At 48.5% G+C, this 13,614-nt stretch overlaps 1 protein-coding gene across 3 annotated transcripts in view; it reads right to left on the bottom strand.

Moving 5' to 3' along the window:
- SPTBN1 (spectrin beta, non-erythrocytic 1) overlaps positions 1–9,990 on the bottom strand; it is a 116,927-nt gene extending 106,937 nt beyond the window's left edge. Inside the window, exon 1 of one of the 3 annotated variants that reach the window (XM_039569957.1) lies at positions 9,812–9,990. The gene's annotated coding sequence lies outside the window, so the exon portion shown is untranslated. Of the gene's footprint in view, positions 1–9,231; positions 9,329–9,580; positions 9,637–9,811 lie in introns of those variants that run through there. The other 2 variants (XM_039569958.1, XM_039569956.1) reach the window with 2 other exon arrangements.
- Between the last annotated feature and the right edge of the window lie 3,624 nt (positions 9,991–13,614).

The following is a 13,614-nucleotide window of genomic DNA, read 5'->3' as shown; positions in this document are numbered from 1 at the left end:
TCTCAACACTCATCCCCATCAAATTGCACTGTTTTGATCAAGCCACAAAGCAGAGCATTAAAAATGCATACAAGGATACTTTTGCCCCTTGTTTTATGTATCTGCACGCCCTCCTAGCTCTCCTTTAGATACGATGGCCAAGCTACTAAATACCAGCAAGGAGCTGCATTTATCCCAAAATACACATAAAATTGTAGTGGTAAGTCTGCTACAGGCACCGATCTAATCGAGTTGGCTGAAAATTAATTTCAGGCCCAGGGCTCTTCCATGGCTCCCTGGATTCCTGCCACATCTTATGACAACCAGAAGTTAAAACTGCAAACAGCTGTCCCACTGTTAGAGGCACCCCGGAATAATGTGGATGCTCTGCTCGGGAAACTGCCCTAAAGGTGACGCAGGGGTTCATCACCCCATGCCAGGAATCCAAGGAACTTTGGGACTCTCTGAACTCTGCAGCAGCTCTGCTGTGCCACTGCAACCCCAAGTGATTCATGTTATTTTCTGCTGGTCAGCAGCAGCTGTAGAAACATCCCTCAGCGCTCCGCCTCGCCCTGGAATGCCCATGTGCTCCTCACCTGTCAGCCCTGCTGCAGCCAACACATCATTTGTCTTCACTGAGCTTCTTCCCCACTCCTTCAGAGGAAGATCCTACAAAGCCTCCAAAGTTCTGGTTTGCCTCCTTGAATATCCAAGCAGGCATCTCCAGATCCCCCTCTAGCCCTGCAGCTGATCTTTGCTGCACTCGCTGCAACAGCGTAATCTCACTTGGGATTTACTACCTGATTAGGATTACTCAGACTAAAAACACAGCTACATAAGAGCTGTGGGCTCCCTGCCCACAGAGAGGGATCACCATCCCTGACTCCAACATTTTGGGACCTTGTCACGTTTTTTAACAATCTTTACATTTTTAACATGGTTCTGAGACATAACTGAGCAACACAAAATTATCTCCGATATAGGTTGGACTCAGTGATCTCAAAGATCTTTTCCAACCTAGTTAATTCTGTGATTCTGAGATGTTCTTTTGTATATTTCTCTACGAAGAGGACTTAAAACCTCAAACCCCAGACTGTGATGATGTAAATGGACACGACATCCCATGCTGGGATGTAGTTGTATAACTTGGCACAAGTGGGGATTCAGATCCTTCATTCTCAAGCTTCACAGAGCGAGAAGAATCACAGTACTGCAATGAAAATGAGCATGGAAGGTCCCTCTTTTCTTACTAAACAGTGAAGAAGCAGTTTTGAGTCTGATTCCTAAGCTGGCAGATAGTACAGACCATTACTGCACCATGGGGATTTGTCTGGGGAAAATATCTTCACTTCTTTGTGGTACATGTTTAATGCAAAGTCACCTTATTCTTGTTTGTCTAGCATACAATGAGAATAGGTCTCTAAAAATAACCTACTTCCCCCCTCTTCCCGTTCCTCATGGCAGTTTCACTTATTATTAGCCATTATTCACATCTCTTACATAAACTGCAATTTCTGGAAATTTTTATGCCTCCTGATACAAAACCTGAAAGTGAGCAAGACTGGAGAAGGCAGAGCTCAGTGAAACTCCATTGGATTGCAGGCTTTTACCTCTTTTTCCCTTTTACCTGGGTTTGATGTCATCACGTCCCTCCTTGGAGCAGCAATAAAGCTCCTTTACACACCCGGGCGCTGGGAAGCTGGATCAATGGGGCACCTGGGGTCAGGGAATCCCCCCGGGGCCACAGGGGTGGGGCTGCTGCACCACATCCTCCTCCCCAGCCAACCTCGGAGCACAACCACAATGCCCCACTTCATCCTGAGTGCCACAGCTTTCCCTTCCCGAGGGATTGTGGAGCAGGATAACAGAGAGCCTGGCAGCTGCTGCTGAGTGAGTGTCCTCCCCATGGAGAACCTCAGAAGCACAGGGGATGTGACACCACTCTGCTCCAAGCACAATCCATGTGGATCTAATTGCCGGGGCCAGGGATGTCAGTCCTGGTCCAGGCTTGTTGGGAGTCACATCTCGTGGGGCTCAGGAGCTGAGCTGACACCAGGCTGGCATTGCACACCAGAAGCTGAGGGATATTTTCCACAAATGACCTCTAATCCATTTGCCTTTCCAAGAGCGCAGCTCGTCCTCAAATCTGCAGGCACTAAAAGGTCATGACTTAGGGCACTCCAGGCTTTTTGTACTCAATCTTATGATTCCCTGACAAGCCCACTTTTGTTTTCCCTTTCACTGAGCTGCAGTGCAAACACACATCCAGGGAATGGTTATTTGGATCCATACTTTCCTCACACAGCCTCTCACCGGGGCTAAACAAGCACCTGCTGACTCAGGATCTCCCAACCTTGCTCCCAACCCGGCCGCCCCCGCACTTTCCTCACACTATCCCATTTAGCAGCCAACTCATCCTCTTTCCTAAGAAACTAATTCAGGCACCCCAGGTGTTAAGTTTAACTGGCTTATGCCAACCACTGAAGCTGCACAATCAGATTCTTCCCTCAGCAAACTTGACACAGGGCCGAAAATCAAATTTGCTTCTTTTTCCCCTTAAACAAAACCATCTACGGTCTGCAGTGGTAAACCACTGCTCATTTGAATATCCAAACACTGGCTGTTTGCATCCAGGGGCTGGTGCCAAAATGCTGTCACCCACAGCCAGCCCAGGCACGTCTGAGGCCGCTGAACTGATTCATCTCTGCCTTGATACTTCCAGATAGTTCAAGATGAATTTGAAGAGGCTCCTACTGACCTACACTGAGGTAAAACCCATCTCATTTCTCATTCAGGTGATGATGAGGATGATACAAGTGGCTTTTCCTGGGCTGGGACTTGTGTGGTTTCACCACAGCTTTTTCCCTCTTACCTGCAGCATAAGACTTAAGAGGGACATGACTGCTCTCAAAATGCAAATGGAATGTATTACCGAAAAAACCCGCCTGAACCCTCAGTCAATAATCCATTTTTAGGAAAGAATTTGTGCGAAAATGAGGTAAGTGATAACTTTGCAGATCTCCTGTTATCCACAGTGCTATTTTAGGGAGAGTGTGACTGCATTGGGCTTGTCGCAGAGTCCTGCTTCCAATCTCCTGGCACATCCCCAGCACATTCCAGTATTTAACGCACAAGGCTCGTTGGGATGCAGTCCCACTTATCTCCCAGACACATTGACTAAGACTTTCCCACATAAACTGACCCACCCTTTAGTAGCAAGAGGTCACTCAGTACAATCAGCCTTCAAATGAGGAAAACAATAAGGAAAAGCTTCTCTGATGCCAAAAACACCAACAGAATAAAACACAACAGGCTCCAGTGTTTGTTTTATGAAAACTTGAAGACTGCAAGGCAGATTTTTAAACTTGTGATAATCAGTGTAGCTCCACCAAAATCAACCAGATTTCTTTCAGGCTCAGGACCTGGCCTCCTAAAAGCATCTAAAATTGCTATAAGAATACTTTACTCTAAAAAAGTGTTAAAAATAAAAAGGTAGCAATTAATCCATTCATCTTGTACTATGATGAAATTGTAGAGAGTTATTCATGGCATTATGGTCCAAAAAAGGTCACAGTATTCCACATTATAAAAGCAAATGTTAAGCTAACCAGGTTATCCTTACCCCATATGAATCCTACATGACAAGGAATTCCTGTTGAGTCATGGAGAACTGTCCTGACTTCCTCACTAGACTCCTGCATGATCCAGGCTCTAGCAAAGGGTGCTCTACTGGATGATCCTCCTTTATCAAATACCAGACTTCCATAAGGCAGGTCTAGGCCCAAAGTCCCTTTCCAAAAATTAGCTCCAAGCTGCATTCCAGTGTTGTTGTAAATGTGTGTGCCTCTGGCACCCCAGAGCCACGAGCCATCCACCCCATCTGCAGGGACCAGTGCAGATCACTCCGAAATATTTTCATTAAATATTTGTTTACTTAGAGAAAAGTCAGTGAAAGCCCTTGGCAAGAAAATCTCACCATTGGTTTAGCTCCTGAAAAAAGCCAACATCTGGAATGCCCAAACCCAAAATCTGTGGGTGTTCAAACAAATGTATTTACGTTAAATCAGTTTACATACAGCAGGCAGCACCTTTTCCCTTCTAAGCCAAAAAAACAGAGGAGCTACTTGCTATAATTAGCTAGAGCATTTGTAGTGTCTAGGCACTAAACAAAATTGATTTTATGAGTGGCAAAAATCAGCTTTTGGTCCTGGTGCACAACCCCAGAGTGATCAGTCCCACCGTACCCCAGGCTCTGCTCACGCTGCCAGAGCTCACCATGCCCTGAAGAACAGGATCCATGCATAGCTTCCTTGCCCTTCCAAACACAAGGCTCCCTTTTATCATGTAAGAACCAAAAGCAGACACCCTATGTCATTCTGTAATAAATCAATCCATAGAGCAATAGGATTAATTCAGAACAAAAGGCAGGAACTTACAAAACCAAAAGCTGCAGATCTGGATTACTGCTGGATGGCAGAAAATCCCCACAACTCCTTGTAGAAGACCTTGACCACGTTCTTGGGACACTACTGGGGCTGAATCCCACAGCGAAAATAAAAGACTTCCCAAAGATGCCTGTAGGTCTGGCTTGGGAAAAATGTCTGGCTGGGATAAACTGGGTAATCAGTATAACCTTAAAATGTCAGGGCCAGGCTTGGAGAGGAACCTCTGCGTCACCTTGGAGCACCTCCCACCCAGCCCCGGCCACTGACGCCTCCAAGGAAGGGGGAAAATGGAAAATCCAACTCCACCATTTCAGGGTGGGGCATGATCCTCCCTGATCTCTGCAGGCACCACTGCAGCCCTGGCCAGGAAATTTTAGCGCAGGCATGACCTCAATGTGATGCTGTTTTACAAAACCTCGGGGCAAACTGAAAAAACAAAAGCTACAACTAAAGGTGTGCAAGTCCCCATGGACTGAGGGCAGGAAGGATCACAACAGCCACTCCAGCACTTCCTACAGGAAGACTGAACACATGAAGCATAAATGCTTTATTCATTAAGTTGGCTACTTCAAACCCATTAACCCCGTGCCAGTCGCTCACGTGGGCAGTGGGGAACGGCTGGGCGGCTCCAGGTCTGCATCTCCTCTTCTCTGATCACATCCTAGATCTGTGTCTGCAACTACGTCTCTTCCCAGACCCCACATCTCATGCAGAGTAGCAGCTGCCCATTCCAGGAATCATTCCATGCTGTATTGAGACATGATTAACGAGACTAAACCCAGTGGTCACACCAATCAAACTGAGCTGTCAGCCAATCCCTATTCCTGTCTTAAAAATAAAATACAAATACTTTGCTTTTCAAGGCAAGCCCACAGCTTCTCTGATGACTTGCAGAAGCATCTGTGTTTCCTGTTCTCACAAACAGAGAAGGAGAACTGCTTTCCTCTTGTGCACAGCTCTGGACACGTGAACAAAACCCGGGAGATCAAATCCAAGAGCATCACTCCTGAACATGTTTCACAGATTACAGGCTAATTGCTCAGCAGGTGGAACTTCAGGTCTGGCTACTTCTCCCAAAAAGGGAACAGCCTATGTTTGGAATCCCAGTAAACAGAAAAACTGCTAAATTTGGAACATTTACCTGTGAACAGTTTGGTGGCAGAGTATTTTTAGCTCTCAGGACAGAGTGTTAATGGCACACCTCTCCTGTTCCAAGGGCACGGCTGGTATGACCAGCGAGGCTATTCCCAGTATCCAACAGGTGTGGGTCAGCACCTGCTGCCATAAGGGCTTCACATGCGGTGCCTCTTTTGTTCACTCCCCACTGCCCTCTTGACATGAGGGGCTGCTGAACAAATCAAACCAACTTTCCAGCTCTTTTTAAAGTTCTAACACTCAGCACATTGTGGAATAAAAGTGGCTGCACAGCGGCATAAACGTGTTTCTCCGGTGGCAGTGGTGACACACCAAAGGAATTTCTGGTAGGCTAAAACACATGCAGCTTAAAAACAAATATGAGTTTGTGCAATGTAATAGGGGAGTAAATATGTTAAACAACCAAATAATATATTAAGAGAATAGCAGGAAAGTGATGAGACATGACAAAGTAAGAACACCCTGAAATGATCACCATTCAACAAGAAAAAACCTCACAGAGAAGATGATGAGAAAAATGTTAACAGTGATGAAAAACAATAGCTCAATATAATCCTCAACCTTAATCTGTCCTAGGCCACAGAAAGATGTATACAATCCCTGAGTACAACCTTTATACATTGGTGCATATCTTTTGATAATCACATACATTTCACTGCAAGCAGAAATAACACCTCCAGACACTGCCCCCCCAGCCATAAAATCTGTTATGAACTCAACCCTCACCTAACAATACACATCAAAGCTTTTTCCATGCAAAACTGGCCTTTTTTAATGAGGAATGGACAGTAAAAAATGTGTCTGGGATTAACAACACAGGAAAAAGAAATAAAGTGGGACAAAATAGAAAAAAAGCTGCCTGCTTATATATATATATATATATATATATATATATAGAATTGATTTATGTTGCTCTGATCAAGCTCTTGAATAAATTGGGGTCTACTGGGCGTAAGAAGAATTTTTCTTATGTCTTTCTGTTTTTTCAAAAAAAACCACGTAACCTCTCTGAAACCCTTTTTTCATTACAGGAAAAGCCTCCAAAGGTCCAGCTGTAACTGCTGCAACGTTGTATTCATGTTCATTAGAAAAACAAATTCACAACAGATCATTTTAAGAGTAATAATAAAAGGCTGACAAACGAAAACCACATGTGGGTGGGGGGAAATGAACCCAGCAGCGGGGGAAGCAGGCTCCAAACCAGGCTCTGCAGGACACAGATCCTAATGGATCACACTCCCCTCGGTGTGGAGCTGCAGCTCCAACACTTGCTTCTCCACACAAGTGGTATCTGGTCAGAGCAATCCAACACGAGATGGTTTCTCAGGTTTAAAGCAAGAGGAGGCAACTGGATTTCCACATTTCCACAGATTCCTGCTGGTTGCACTTGGGAAAGCTGTCATGAGCCTCAGCAAAGGTAAGGGTCCAACATGCTGGCAAACTCCCCAGCTCCATCAGCTGGAAACGGGAGCAGCCCACGGCAGGAGCTGATATGCCAGGAGAGCCCTTATGGCGCCACACAGCTCCTGCCATGGAGCACAGGCCTGGTCTCATCAGGAGTTTCCAGGCACCACAGGAAAGAGCCTGCACTGCTCTCCTGCACAACCTCAGATGAGCCAGAGAGATCCGAGGGGGGCTGGTGGCTCCTCGCCCTGACGTCAGGTCACCTGTCCGGCCCCTGAGGCTCCAACACTTCCAAAGGTATTCCTAGACCCGGGAAAGGGCAATCAGGAAGCCTGTGGCCACAGACACCAGCCTGGGCAGGATTTAGGAGCTGACTCATGGCTAATGGGCAATGATAAACTAATGTACTGGTTGTTCACTTGTGCCCAGATCAGATGACTAAGGAATTTAGGTGCCTATGGAGATTAACAGTCTAAATAACTTTTGCAGTCTGACCCTTAAACATCTGCATAAACAGACTTTCTCCTCTGTGCTCCACAAAAGATGTCCATGCACTCCTCGCTAATGAAATACAATTATTTTGCAGGCAATCCAGCTACAAATATTAAATCCTGTAACTGACCCACATGAAAAATAAATCCTTACTCAGGTGACGTAATGCAAACGAGCAATCCAGGCCCATCCAATAAAGGGGGTTTAACTCATTCCATTTTCTAGATGATGAAGGAAAAAGAAAACATCTTTCATAAAATGGTTTGTACTCCTGCTCCCCAGGGGCTCTTGGAGCCGCACACAGCAGTATCCTGGTCTCCATACATGCAGCAGGAGGGTTTTGCCCCTCTCTGTCCCACTCCTGTGTGCAGGGTTCAGTGACACACAGCAATTCCAAAGGCTGCAGCATCCGTGCCACCACAGAGATGAAACAGCATCTCTAACGCTTTTTGCCACATGGCTGCTGCAAGCTCCTATTTTATCCCAAAATGCTGCATCCTGCTTTAGTGAGTGTCATTTGCTGCACTTAACCTGCATTACAGAAAAACCTAAAGCGGGTTCTGGAACAGAACCCAACCTCCGGATTCCACATTCATAATTCCATGCTAATGCTACTGCATGAAATAACAAAATATTCCCTGTTTTCCTGCCTTTCCAGCACTGGTTGTGACACATGAGCCAGCCCCTCGTCCCTCCCCACAGCCCTACAACCATTGCTAAGTCATGGAGGCATCACTACAGCCATTTCTGTTCTCCCCAGAAACACGGGGGGAAAAAAAAACGCTAAAGGATAAGAACGATTCTTTAGAAATCACATCCCACTGCCATCACCCACCTTCCCAGCCCTTTATCCCATTCCATTTTCACTCCTGTCTCTCGCCCCAGAGCCTTCTGAGCATATGCAAGTCCTTCCTCCAGCGGAGTTTTCCTGCAATGGCCTGAGGAGTCACAGCCTCCCCTGACATTTTCACACGGCTGCTATCTCTCAGAATAAATTCCTCTCCGTGCCCTGCCTCTCTAACCCCGGCTCCGGGGAGCATTGTTCCCCAAGATGCCTGTCAGCACGATGCCGGGCTGCGGGAATTCCAGCCCTTTTCCTGAACTGTTCAATAAGCAGGTTTCATAATGCTGGTATCCTGTCAATAAAGGTCGAAGGATGAGCCAAACGCTCCGGATCTTGACAGTTTGTGTTTACTCCCTCTCCCTGCAATCTTGATCTTGAACATTTAGCATTTATACCTACGGACAATGCGGAGCACAACGTAGAAACACAGATCACTACTCACCTTTAAACAAGAATGCAATTTCACTCACAATTAAGATTTCAACATCACAAATTCAATGCTCATTCGGGATCATCACTCCAAAAGGAAAAACATCAGCTACTGAATGAAACGTCAGCCCCTGTGCCATGAACAAGGGATTTTCAGAGCTGCTGCAGTCTCACAGACTCTAGCACAAGTCTGCCATATTTTTTTTTTTGTTAAATCAGGCCTGTACCCACCTAACAGCCAGAGCCATCCCCGAGACAACCGAACCAAGCCCACGCATTGTGCCGCTCACTGCGGGCACCGCGGCACCCGCGGCGGCGGGCGATGGCCGCGCCCGGACCGCAGCCCCACACCCGGAGCGCGGCGGGGTCAGCGCGGCGCTCCCGCACACAAAGCCCCGCAGCGGGCCCGGCTGACAGCGCGCCGCGACCCCCGCGCCGCCCCCCGCGCACCGCCCCGACGAAGAAAAATAAAGAAGGAATTACATCCGTCTAGCAAGGAATACCGCAGGAGCAGCAGCCGAGCCGGGCTCTCCGCACCGCACCGCGCGGGGCGTGCGGCTGCGCGGCGGAGGCGGCACCGCGGGCGGGGAGGGAGGGAAGGGGAGGGAGGGAAAGGGGCGGCGGCCGCGGTCCCCGGGGACGGGCCGGGGCCGCCGCAGGGCAGGGCGGGGCGGGGCGGGGCAGGGCGGCTCTGACAGCGCCGGGCCCGCTCCGCGCCGATCGGGGCTGCGGAGAGGCTGCGGGAGCCGCCCGCGCTCCGCGCTGCGCACACGCTCCCGGGACGGGGGGCCGCCCCCCATTCCCGCTCCCGGCTCCCCGCTCCCGGCCCTACCTCGGCTGCCCGGGCGGCGGCTCCGCGCTGTGCGGGAGGAGCGGCGGTGCCCGCAGCCCCGCGCGGCGCTGCGTGAGCTCCGTGTGCCCCGCCCGGCGCGGAGCGGAGCGGGGGCGCGGGGGCGGGGACAGCGCGGGAGGAGCCCCCGCCCCGCGCCCCTGCCCTGCGGCGGCCCTGCGGCGCGGGGGGCTCGGCACGGCACGGCCCGCACCGCCCGGGGCGCGTCCTCACCTGCTCCTGCTGCTCCGGCTCCTGCTGCTGCTCGGGCCTGCTCTGTGCTCACTCCAGGTCTTCCCCCTCCGCCGGCCCTCGCTCCCAGCCTCCCGTGGGTGTTATCCAGCCGCTCCCGGCTCCCCTTCCCTTCTCTTACATTTATTTGGTTATTGGGTCTCTCCAGCCTCCTCGCTCCTCCTCCTCTGACACCCTCTCCTATCGCAAAGACAATGTTGGCTCGCCCCCAGCATCCATTTCCTCTAGTGCTACTCTCCCTCCCGCTGCTCTGTCATTCCTAGTGGAAACCCCATCCCGGGTTTGACTTCCTCCACTGCAGTCATCCTCTCCTGCTCCAGTCCTGCCACCTTCCCACGTAAACAGCCTCCCTTTGCCAGTGCAACCGAATCCTAGAATCCAAGCCCAGCTGTCCTTCTGCCACACTTTCCCTTTTCCTCTTTTCCTGGGCAGGATTTTACCTGTCTTTCCAGAGAAAACTGCTGTCCCACAGCCAGTGTGCCTTTCCTCCCTTCCCCTCTTCTACAGCCAAGGTCAGAGGCAGACACTGCTTCTTCAGGTTTCCTTTGCTAATCCTGGCCCCCTGCTTGCCTCCCTGTCCTGACCCTCCTCATGGTCATGCTCCTTCCCTCCTATTCACTCCCCCTCACCTCTCACTTGCTATGGACCAGTGCTATCCATGTCTTTTATTAAAAAAATCAACAAACCACTCTTGGATTCATTTGGCTCCTTGGTTATCTCTCCCTTTTCTCCTGCTCTTCATCGCTGCACTCACTCCTATTTAACTGCTGTCTGGAGTTCCTGTCCTCTGCCTATCTTAAACTCCCTCTTATCTGGCTCCTGCCCCTTCACACTCAGCCACTTTGCCAAAATTTCCAATATCCACTTCCTGGCGTAATCTCTGGAATATTGCTTCATTTCCAGCCTGTCAAATTTATCAGCCTGGCTCTTTTGGATATTTTGTTCTCCTTTGATTTCCAAGACTGCCCTGCCAGAGCCACCTCCTTACTGCTCCCACAGTGTGTCCTCCTCCCAATTTCCAGTGAGAGCCCAAAGGGACTAAGTCACTTAAACTTGGGAAAAGCTCCTCTGGCATTCAGAAAGTCTCTTTAAAATGTTCTGTCACATGAAGCCTACAAGATTCTTGATAAGATCTAAGAACATACTTTCATGTTTGTCGCTTGTGCTGGTTCATATCCAGACTTTGGGATGCAGTAAAAATGTGTGTATATGGATAGAAATTTTTAAAAATATATTCAAATGCTAGGATGTTAAGAAACATCCTAAAAAATCACCCTTCACTCAATTATTAATATCCATCAAGCAAGCTGGCAGGGACAAAAGTCTGCAATGCCTGGGAGTGAGCAAGAGCATGCAGCATATTTTAGGATTCCCTAACCCCCATAGCTCAAAGATGGGTGGGCCATGGATTCCCATGGAAATAACTGGGTAGGAATGAATGCCTGGAGAAGCAAGAACCAGAATAGCAGGGGACACTGTGGGCTCTAACCAGTTATCCCAGTTACTGACAGTCCTTCTCTTCTTTTTAAAGAGCCAGCATTTGGTAAAGAACAGGGCAGATACAAAGGTTTTGCTGCTGATACTTCACAGCAGCATCTCCAATTTGACAGAGAGCATGCTCAGTTAATTTTAAAAACTATGGCACCAATTTGTTTGTATTTTCAGCACGAACAAAGCCTACAGCCTGGTGACAATTCAGCAGGGAATACTCACAAGGTAAACTAGCAGCACTTCCTAATGTCAGCGAGTAAAGCCAGTCAGACAAACAGGTTGTTCCCACTGACGTCCACATTCCTGCTCCTTTAACCAAATGAAAGGACTGGAATGAATGGCCATGACAGAAACTGTTATTAAGTGAAGTGGAAAGGGGCAGCAACAATGTTGGGCAAAGTCACTCCCCTTCAGCCCCGTTACTTTGTAGTTAGTTTGACCCTGAAGCCCAACGCTTTTCCCCTCACACATTTTGCCCAGGCAAACATAGGATTTCTTCACCATTGAAGCAACATTTAATCTTCGGGTTTTTTCCTTTTGAAAATCTACCAGGCATCACACTCAATATTATTGTTTGATGCTCATCCCACAGAAACAGATCCATGTGCATATTGACACCTTCAGCAAGGGGAAAACACGGCACAGGCATGTACAGGTAATCACATTCCAACCTCTCTGAAAGATAATTTAAAAATAAATCCTAGTTCAAATAATGCATTGTTGAAATTGCATTGAATGCAGTGTTCAAAATAAAATGAATCAAAATTGGAATCATAGAATGGTTTAGGTCAGAAAAATCCTGTAAGATCCTTGAGTCCAACCATTAACCCAGCACTGCCAAGGCCACCACTAAACCATGTCCTCAAGGCCCACATTTGAATTTGTATAAGGGTACTTCCAAGCAGATACAAAAGCAACACATCTAGACGAGACATTAAGAGCCACAATTGTTAAGGCAGTACTAAAACTCAAAAAAATCTACTGAAGGATGGTGGCAATTTCCAAGAACACAATAAAAATGCACACCAAGAAACTCACACTATAATAAAAAACGCCCTCACTGTTCCATTAGACTGGAAGAGCCTCCTGTTATCAGACAGTTCCAGTTCCGCAGGTTCCCAGCGTGACTGAGATCCATTCCCCTCACCAGACACACCTTTCCTCCAACTGCAACTCCTGGTTGCAGACACACAGTGGGGCTCCAAGGCACAAATCCAGACTGGAGCTTTGTCTTTTGTCTCGTGGCAGACTTGGCCAAGCTCTTGAGAAGAAAATCAAAGATGGGCAAGAATCTGCCCAGAGGGAAAACTCAGCTCCCTCATTGTGTGCACAGCGTGTCTGGAAGCAGGATGGCTCCTCTTACAAACATTTCCTCACAGAACCCTCTGTCTCTTCCTCTTCACAAACATTTCCCCACAGAACCCTCTTTCTCCTCAGCACCTTGGTTACACCCAGCTCAGGGTTACACCCTTACCTTCAGGAACACTTTGTAGCAATGCATTTCCCGGGATGGATTTACTGGGATATTTCTGTTTCCCAACAGTCACTGAAAACATAGATGTGTCTGATCCTCAATCCTTAGTTTGCCTTCTCTCTACAACCAGCTCAGGAGGCTGACCAACCCAAAATTCTGCATCAGGGAGTAAACACTCATCCAGGTATGCCCATGCAGTAGCCACAGGGAAAGGTGCGTGTGACACAGGAGGGGGCTCTACTGGGAGAAACAAGCAGCAAGGACATGCAGATCACTGTAACTCTACGCTCAGGTTGCACCTCAGAGGTCTGGCAATACTCTTTTGTTGAGGAAGTCTTATTTTTGTAAGTGCTCCCCAACTCTCTGTGCCTACCCTGTTCCCAGAGTATCCATTCTCAGCTGTTTACTCTGCACCATCAGTTCCCGTGAGCTCCAGGCCTATTTCTCCACGTGCCCAACATCCCCAACCCTGGAAAATGACTCAAGCACAGGGCACTTACAAAAGTTTGGCCTTGGCCTCAGCCAGCTGCTGTCTCCTTCCCACGCCACCGGAGTCAGCAGTGGAAATGCTGACAGTGTGAAGACAAGATGGCTTTCCTGCTCTCCCTGCCAGCATCACGGCAATCTCCAGTGGCCGGGAGGAGTCCTGGCAGGAATCCCTGTGGAAGGACAGGAAGCATTAGTGAGAGCTGGCAGGGGCTCGGGGCCAGAGTACCACAACATCCCCTGCAGACGTTTCCATTGTGTCCAAGGCAGTACATTAAAAAACTAAATAAATGGCTTGGGACCTGCTCTCATGTCCTGTGGGCTCCATACGGAA

This window comes from Corvus cornix, chromosome 3, assembly GCF_000738735.6.
Source record: "Corvus cornix cornix isolate S_Up_H32 chromosome 3, ASM73873v5, whole genome shotgun sequence".
NCBI lineage: Eukaryota > Metazoa > Chordata > Aves > Passeriformes > Corvidae > Corvus > Corvus cornix.
The sequence above is the reverse complement of the archived record's forward strand: the minus strand, read 5'-3'. Positions and strand labels throughout refer to the sequence as shown.